The 7,796-nt window shown below is 43.9% G+C and overlaps 2 non-coding genes across 2 annotated transcripts; both read left to right on the forward strand.

The window, feature by feature from the left end:
• Window positions 1–4,712: 4,712 nt before the first annotated feature.
• LOC125555096 (small nucleolar RNA R66) lies at window positions 4,713–4,786 on the forward strand. Its single transcript, XR_007304538.1, has one exon. It is a non-coding gene; the product is annotated as a small nucleolar RNA R66 (small nucleolar RNA).
• Window positions 4,787–4,854: 68 nt separating this feature from the next.
• On the forward strand, window positions 4,855–4,942 carry LOC125555182 (small nucleolar RNA snoR118). Its single transcript, XR_007304613.1, has one exon. It is a non-coding gene; the product is annotated as a small nucleolar RNA snoR118 (small nucleolar RNA).
• The last annotated feature ends 2,854 nt before the right edge of the window (window positions 4,943–7,796 follow it).

A 7,796-nucleotide genomic window follows, 5' to 3' on the forward strand; every position in this document is an offset into this window, starting at 1 on the left:
AAGAGTCACTCCAGAGTCATTAATAGCGGAGAACAAACGAAGAGATTATTGTCGGGTACGAAACCACCTCAAAGTTATTCTTTCTGACTGATCTATTGGGCTATTCGTATAAGTGTCACAAACAACCCTAGAGTTCGCTCTAAAATAACGCCTTAAGATACACATAAACCAAAACCCTAATGTCACCTAGATACTCCAATGTCACCACAAGTATCCGCGGATTTGATTATACGATATGCATCACACAATCTCGGATTCATCTATTCAAACCAACACAAAGAATTTCAAAGAGTGCCCCAAAGTTTCTACCGGAGAGTCAAGACGAAAACGTGTGCCAACCCCTATGCATAAGTTCACAAGGTCAGAGAACCTACAAATTGATCACCAAACATACATCAAGTGGATCACGTGAATATTTCATTGTCATCACAGATAAGCACATGCAAGACATACATCAAGTGTTCTCAAATCCTTAAAGACTCAATTTGATAAGATAACTTTAAAGGGAAAACTAAATCCATTACAAGAAGGTAGAGGGGGGAACATCATAAGATCCAACTATAGTAGCAAAGCTCGCAATACATCAAGATCGTGCCAAATCAAGAACACGAGAGAGAGAGAGAGAGAGAGATTAAACACATAGCTACTGGTGCATACCCTCAGTCCCGAGGGTGAACTACTCCCGCCTCGTCATGGAGAGCACCGGGATGATGAAGATGGCCACCGGTGATGATTTCCCCCTCCGGCAGGGTGCCGGAACAGGGCCCCGATTGTTTTTTCGTGGCTACAGACGCTTGCGGCGGCGGAACTCCCGATCTAGGTTTATTTATGGGGGTTCTATATTTATAGGAATATTTGGCGTCAAGAACAAGTCAGGGGGGTCCACGAGTCAACGACAAGGGCAGAGGGCGCGCCCTAGGGGGGTGGGCGCACCCTCCACCTTTGTGGAGGCCTCATGGCTCTTGTGGCCCAACTCTTTTGCTTCAGGGGCTTCTTCTAGTCCATAAAAAATCACTGTAAATTTCCAGTTCATTTGGACTCTGTTTGATATTCCTTTTCTGCGAAACTCAAAAAACAAGGAAAAAAACATAAACTGGCACTGGGTTTTACGTTAATAGGTTAGTCCCAAAAATCATATAGAATAGCATATAAAACATCCAAGATAGATATTATAATAGCATGAAACAATAAAAAAAATATAAATACGTTGGAGACGTATCAGTCACCTGTGTCTGGACAAACGATAATGGATACCGTCACATCAAGAGGGCCCTAACAATATCTCTCCATCGTCCGAGGAGCAAATCCCAGGATTGAGCTATCTAATCCATTGTCAAATTTTCCGATGAACCTATTTACTTTGTTTGGCTTCCTTGGAAAATAAACCGTATGCTCGTTGCTATTGACATGAAAAATGACATTGCTTTTATTATAACCAATAACAATCCCTGCAGTATTAAGAAAAATTCTTCCAAAAATAACTGACAATTGTCGTTTTGGGGAATATACAGTATAACAAAGTATAATAAGATCGTCGCATCCGGCTAGAGGAGTTGCAGTCTCCGGGTATGTTCGTCGTGTGGGCGCTCGTTAAGTCGGTTTGTGGCCGGCACATGCAAGACGAATGTCATGCTGCTCGGGCTAGCCGGTTAGCATAGACGCGGCATGGGGAGTCATGGAGATTGTTATCCATTTCATTTCTAAAATCAGTGAACATATTAAAAAGTTATTTTTTTTACAAAAAAATCATGAGCGCTTTATACACCGGCGAACTTTTCTTAAGTCAACGAACATTTTTTCTACATGAATGAATTTTCAAATTTGTAAACATTTTTTCTGCAAACTTCTTTGAACTTCGTGAACATATTTGAAATTCCTGAAGATTTTTATACATCCATGAACAACTTTTTGTGTGTACATTTTTAAAAATTGTAAAAAAACAAAGTCGAGTTTTTCTTGGTTAACTAGTAGCTAATGTACCACAAGTAGTGAATGAGCGACGATAATTCAAATTCAAAAGAAGGCGCATGAATGTCTAGTGAGCGTGCTAATAGGTGCGACCCACCTACCTCCGTGGGAAGCACCGAATCAGGCATAGACATCCCTGATTAGTCGGTCATATTTTTGAAAGATAGTAAATGCTCTTTGTGATGAACCTGGATATATTGCAGAGAAGTAACAGATATTTCGGGGCACATACAACATGATTTCGGAGGAACTGGACACACACACGGGGGATTGAGGGGGAGAGAGCACCTAGTTCACTTCTGTTCAACGAGTTCGTGAGATGTCGTTACCGACAGCTCCTAACCACCACCACATCATCAATTTGGCCATTTGGCGCCCCCGCGAGCGGGTGTTGTGTTGGCCCAGCTATGGCTGGTGGACTCACAAGTGAACCATTGATGGGTTGCCGCGTGGACTGTTGCCACATGGACCATTTGATCATTGACTAGTTGGTTGGTTGACCTTGATCGTTGACATTTGTTTTTTTCTAAACGTAAAATTGAAATAAATCAAAATTGGATAAAAATCTTGGGTTTCAAAAACAGTTCCTAATTTTTCAAAAAAACACGTATATGAAAAGTTCATGGATTTTCAAAAAATATGAATTTCAAAAATTTCATGGACTTTGGAACGGCCATGCATTTGGAAAAAGTTTGCAGATTCAAAAGTTCAAAGATTTTTGAAAAAGTTATCTGGTTTGGAAAGGTTCATAATTTGAAAAGAAATTATATTTTTTCAAACAGTACTTAGAAAATAAGTTTTTTATGATTTGTTTTCTTCAAATTTGAGAAAAAAAAATCATGAAATTGAAAAAAGTTCACCCATTTCAAAAAGGAAGAAAAAATAGAATGAAAGATAATAATATATAAATGGGTTTTAAAACTTCAAATAGCTTTTAAATAAATACAAATTCGAAAAAAAATCACGCAATTGTAGGAGAAATGCACTATTTTGCGAAAAATGTTTAACAAATTTTGGAGAAGAATAAAAAAAATCAAAGACAAAAAAGGCAAAGGGAAAGGGAAAAGAAGAAAAGGTAAAAAAACCATCCTGCAAAAAAGCAATGAAAAACGCTCCAGAAAAAACGGTGGAACCTTTTATAAGGTTCCAAAAACTGGTGAGAAAAATAGCCTTTTGCATCGAAATGAAAAGCTGGACCGGTCGAAGAATGTGGTGCTCACAATGAACAACGATGGAACCAGAAAGAAAAGAAGGTATTTAATGGGCCAAGCCCAGGAGGGAGGGCGAGGGTGAGGGGTGTGTGTCGGTTTGCCCAAACACCTATAACGGACGCATAAGGCGTTGAATAGGATTTGGATTCCTTATAGCTTGTTCGGTACGCATGACTGAGTCATGGTTCGGAGCTGACACTCGTGAGCGTCAATCTTTTTTTTTTGAGGGGTACTCGTGAGCGTCAATCAGACGTGCTTTTCGCGCAGGGTGAGATCTTATTGGGCCAGCCCATCCGGTGGCGTTCACATAGAGTCGCTACTAAAATCCAATAAACTAGGCTCGCTCTCAGTAATTGTTCTTTTAACACTTGAGTTAGCGAGTTTCAGAGACTTATAAGCTGTGCCCGCATTTAAGAACAAAGTACAACGACAGATTAAAGGAAAATCAAATTTTTGACCATTGACCATTGTTAAATATACATTTAATTTTTTTGTGATATACGATGAACAATATTTAAATACATATTGAGCACTATTTTGTATACGCTGAACAAATATTTAAGTATACGCTGAACATTTTTGAGATATACACCGAACTTTTTTTAAGAAGACAATGGATTTTTTTGTGATATACGCTGAACAATATTTAAATACACACTGAACATTTTTTTGATATACGCCGAACAAATTTTGCATTGTGATTTTTCTTTAAAAAGTGAACAGAATTTGAAAACCATGAACAAAATTTTGAAATCATAAACGAAATTTGGAAATTCTAAGATTTTTGAATAAAAATTATATTGAAAAATGGTAGAATGAAGAAACGAAAAAAAGAAAAGACATAGAATCAGAAACAGAAACAAAAAAGGCAAAAAGAAATCCCAGAAAACCGGCAAAAGGATACAGGAAAAAAAAAGGTCGATCCAAAACCGTTTGCCTCGCACCGCTTTCACCCTAGAACTGGGCCGGCCCGTTTCGTGGTGCTTGCTCGCGCGCATCAAACCGGAGTTCGCCGGCCAGCCGTGCCGTTTGCTTCCTTTGCAAGTTGGGCTCGGCTCAATTTTTGCTGCCATCATAGGCTGGGCGTTGCAAAAGTTTCGGCCTGAACAGCCCAAGAGGATCACATGGCCCATGAACCCAAACCAAACCCTAGCCAATCCGGCCGGCATAAATACAGAGGCACGCAGAACCGAATCCCTCGCAGCAGAGCCGCCACAGGTAAGATCTGAGTTGTTCATGGCAATACTTCCCCTCCTCTCTTCTCTCTTGTTTGTTTTTGGTTGTGTGGCTCAATTCGTATCTCACTCGAGCCCCTTGATGAGTCGATCCCTCAGTATAATTTCTCCGGGGCTCGAATTTTCCAAAGGGGCCAGACTGTATGGGGATCTTGAGTCGCTTCGCCTGCTGATTATCGTGAGGCGCAGCGAATAACATTCTCCAAAATTGCCCCACCGATCATCCCATCCCATCCTTATGGTTTTTGATCTTTTAGTTTGCTTGTTTCTTCTTGTTTTGGCGGACCAGTTCTGTTGGCCCAGTGATGGCACATCTTTGAGACCTGAGAATTTTCTTCCTTGATGAAAATCATAAGCATAATCGCTGAGGGCTACAGATTCGATCGCTTTGTTTCTTTTCTTTTGATTTTTTTGAGGGGTCTTTCTTTTGATTAGTCTGCATGGATGAAGATATGCACTGGGCTCCGAGCAGCCAACATGTCTGCGTTCTGATGGAGATGCGTTTGCCTAGAAAGCATTGTCTGACAGCTCTTTCAACACATTATCGTTCATATTTTCTCAACTATCCAGGGCTGCATTGTACCAAGGCCTGGGTTCTTTGTACCCTCGTCTTGCTCGCCAGATTCGGCTGTAGTCAAACCAACATGGAAGGAAATCTGGTCGGCCTGCCCATCTCAATGGGCAACCCGCTTACCAACCTTCCTATATCTCAGCACTGCATCTGTTCTTTCCATCCTTTTAAGATTATGCGAGTGGGCAGTGGAGGGGAGTGGTGCAATCCATTCCTAAGCAGGCTCTCTCCGACAACAAGACCCGACTGTCCGTTTGTGATTTGTAATGAACCTGCGTCTCCTTTTATTCGTTTCAAATCCTGCGAGGAAGATCGTACGGTGGCTCATCATCCAGGCAGCCTGTTGCCAAGTCTCATGCTGCGTCACTGATGTATACATTTCTCTTTCTTAGGGCAACAAAAATTGTTAAACGAGAAACCGGATACATCCTTATCTGTGTGTAACTTATCTAAAATTTGGCCAATTGAAGAATTAACGACATAAATCATGGTGGACAAAAGGCTCTCGTAAAAACTGAGACGAAGCTAAGAAAGGAGAGAATTCCTTGTATAACACTACTTTAAAATCATATTCCCTATTTAACAATATTGTTAACTTGCACACGAAATGACAATATTATTTATTTTACTCCTTTCCCATGCTTTTGTGTTTTATTTCATTTGAAGTGGTTTTGTACGGAGCTATGTCAAAATAATTGGTGATTGTAGAAAAAAAGAAGAAAAAAACGACGTCAAGCGCACACACATGTACTAGCACATTAGTTAGTGATTCATTCATGCATATGGGTGCTCTTTCGTGTACCCATCCATGGATGCATTGTGAGCAAGTACACGATGATGACATGATCATCGCCATCTGATACTTACCGTCTGTACATGCCTGAATACCTGCGGCGGCGGAAGCGCGTACATGCAAGCACACATACGTACTCGAATATTCATACACCTGTATTTTTTAGGAAAGGAGGATGATCCCCAATTTCTGCATCTAGGTGATGCATACGGTCATTTTATTAATTATTCTCATAAAACCTTATAAAGAAATACAATAGTAAGACTAAAGTTGTCGTTTAAGCAATAGACTGTTGCTACACCTATTCCCTTGATGAAGGGGCGCAGATAGTTTGGGCCTAATATCAAACAGACATCGCAGCTAAACCTAACATCCCCATCCAGGACGCCTGCCGGGCATGGGTCTCACCGGTAAGCTTGCTCGGTCCAGCTATCGTCGACGCCACCACGGCGCCCAATGACACCTCCTCCCTGCGCGCAAATGGCTGAGCACGTCGCGGCACCACTGATACACATCAGCACCATATTGCCAAGTACCACCAGCCGACACAGCTTGAAGTTTTTGGAAGATTTGTCGTGCGTAGCACCTGCCGACCAGGCATGACAAAGCGTAGCACCTGTCGGTCAGACATGCAAGATGAAGCCGCTCCACCTCCAGCCTCTCTCAACGGGAGCACCCCAGGAAAACACGGTGAAGAGTTGAGCACTACAATCACCACGAGAGCCGGACCAGCTGACTGCCATGGCGAAGCGACACCACTAAAGAGAGAACCGCCGCCATCATAAACTCCAAGAACGCGCTGCAGCTGTCTCACCTCCCCGCGGACCCAAAGCGGCGCCTTCAAGTCGACGAAGCCGGACATCGCCGCCGCCCAACCAAAATTGTGGGTTTTCACCCGGGTGTAGGGGAAGGACGAGGGGGAGGGAGCTGGATCTTGAAGCCGCCTTCAAGAAGGAAACGGCGCCCGGAGTGCCGCCGGCCAAGAAATTACTCCGATCTAGAGCTCGCAACCCCACATCCGCGCAATTAGCTACCGGATCCGGCGGGACTGACGAGGAGGAAGCAGCAGCACGGGAGCGCCGTCTTCAGATCTGGCGAAGGAGAGCAGCAGGGGATCCCTCCAACGCGGCGCCCGCATCCACCGCCAACTGCCGCCCGCGCGGTCGAGTAGACGCCGCCCTCAACACTGGCGAGTCGCCCGCCCAGGACGATGCCGCCCTCACCAGCAGAGTCCGCCGCCTCAAACCCTGGGCCCGAGCCCGAGCGGCGTCGCGGCCGAGGGCCTCGCCGCCACCCTCATCGGTGGCCGCGCGGGGGACCCGGCGCCCGTCTCCGGCGGTGGCGAGGGAAGGGATTGAGAAGGGGGGAGGCGGGCGGGGAGATCGGTCGCCCTCGAAAGGGCGACGCGAGGGAACGGGGAATGGGGAACGGCGAGTTTGTCCTATAGACCACGTAAAGCCCGGCAAGATACGTTATTGTTTTATTTGCAGGCGTGTTGATAAAATGCCGACAACTTGAACGTGGGGGCAAGGAAATGCACCAACGATCTAGGATATTTGGGACTGCTGTGCGATGCGTCTGACATATACTATACGCAGGCATCGCAAAGGAAACTCACGCACCCATCGTACACGCAGGAAGCATCTAGGGAGAACTCACGCACAAACATCAGGAGATACAAGGGAAAGGAAAGGGCGCAGCCAGAGAGATACAAGAGAAAGGAGAGGGCGCACCCAGTTAATGATGATGTTTGAGGGCAAAAATGTCATTTCATGTGCCATTTAACACCGTTATCTCAGAAAATAAATGAGAGTGTTATATTGGGAACAAAATTTAAAGTTAGATTTAGATAGGGAAGAAATATTTTTCTAGTATCAAATAGGGCATCTTATTTTATGATAGTATTAAATAGGGAATTCTCTCCTAAGAAAGAGCAATCTGGGGCCCAGATAAATGGTCCTTTTTCTCCGGTTACTGGACAGATGTTGGTTTACGTGGTAAACACTGGTCGTGTTGTC

This window comes from Triticum urartu, chromosome 4A (genome assembly GCF_056163025.1).
Source record: "Triticum urartu cultivar PI428250 chromosome 4A, HENAU_Tu73, whole genome shotgun sequence".
Classification (NCBI taxonomy): domain Eukaryota; kingdom Viridiplantae; phylum Streptophyta; class Magnoliopsida; order Poales; family Poaceae; genus Triticum; species Triticum urartu.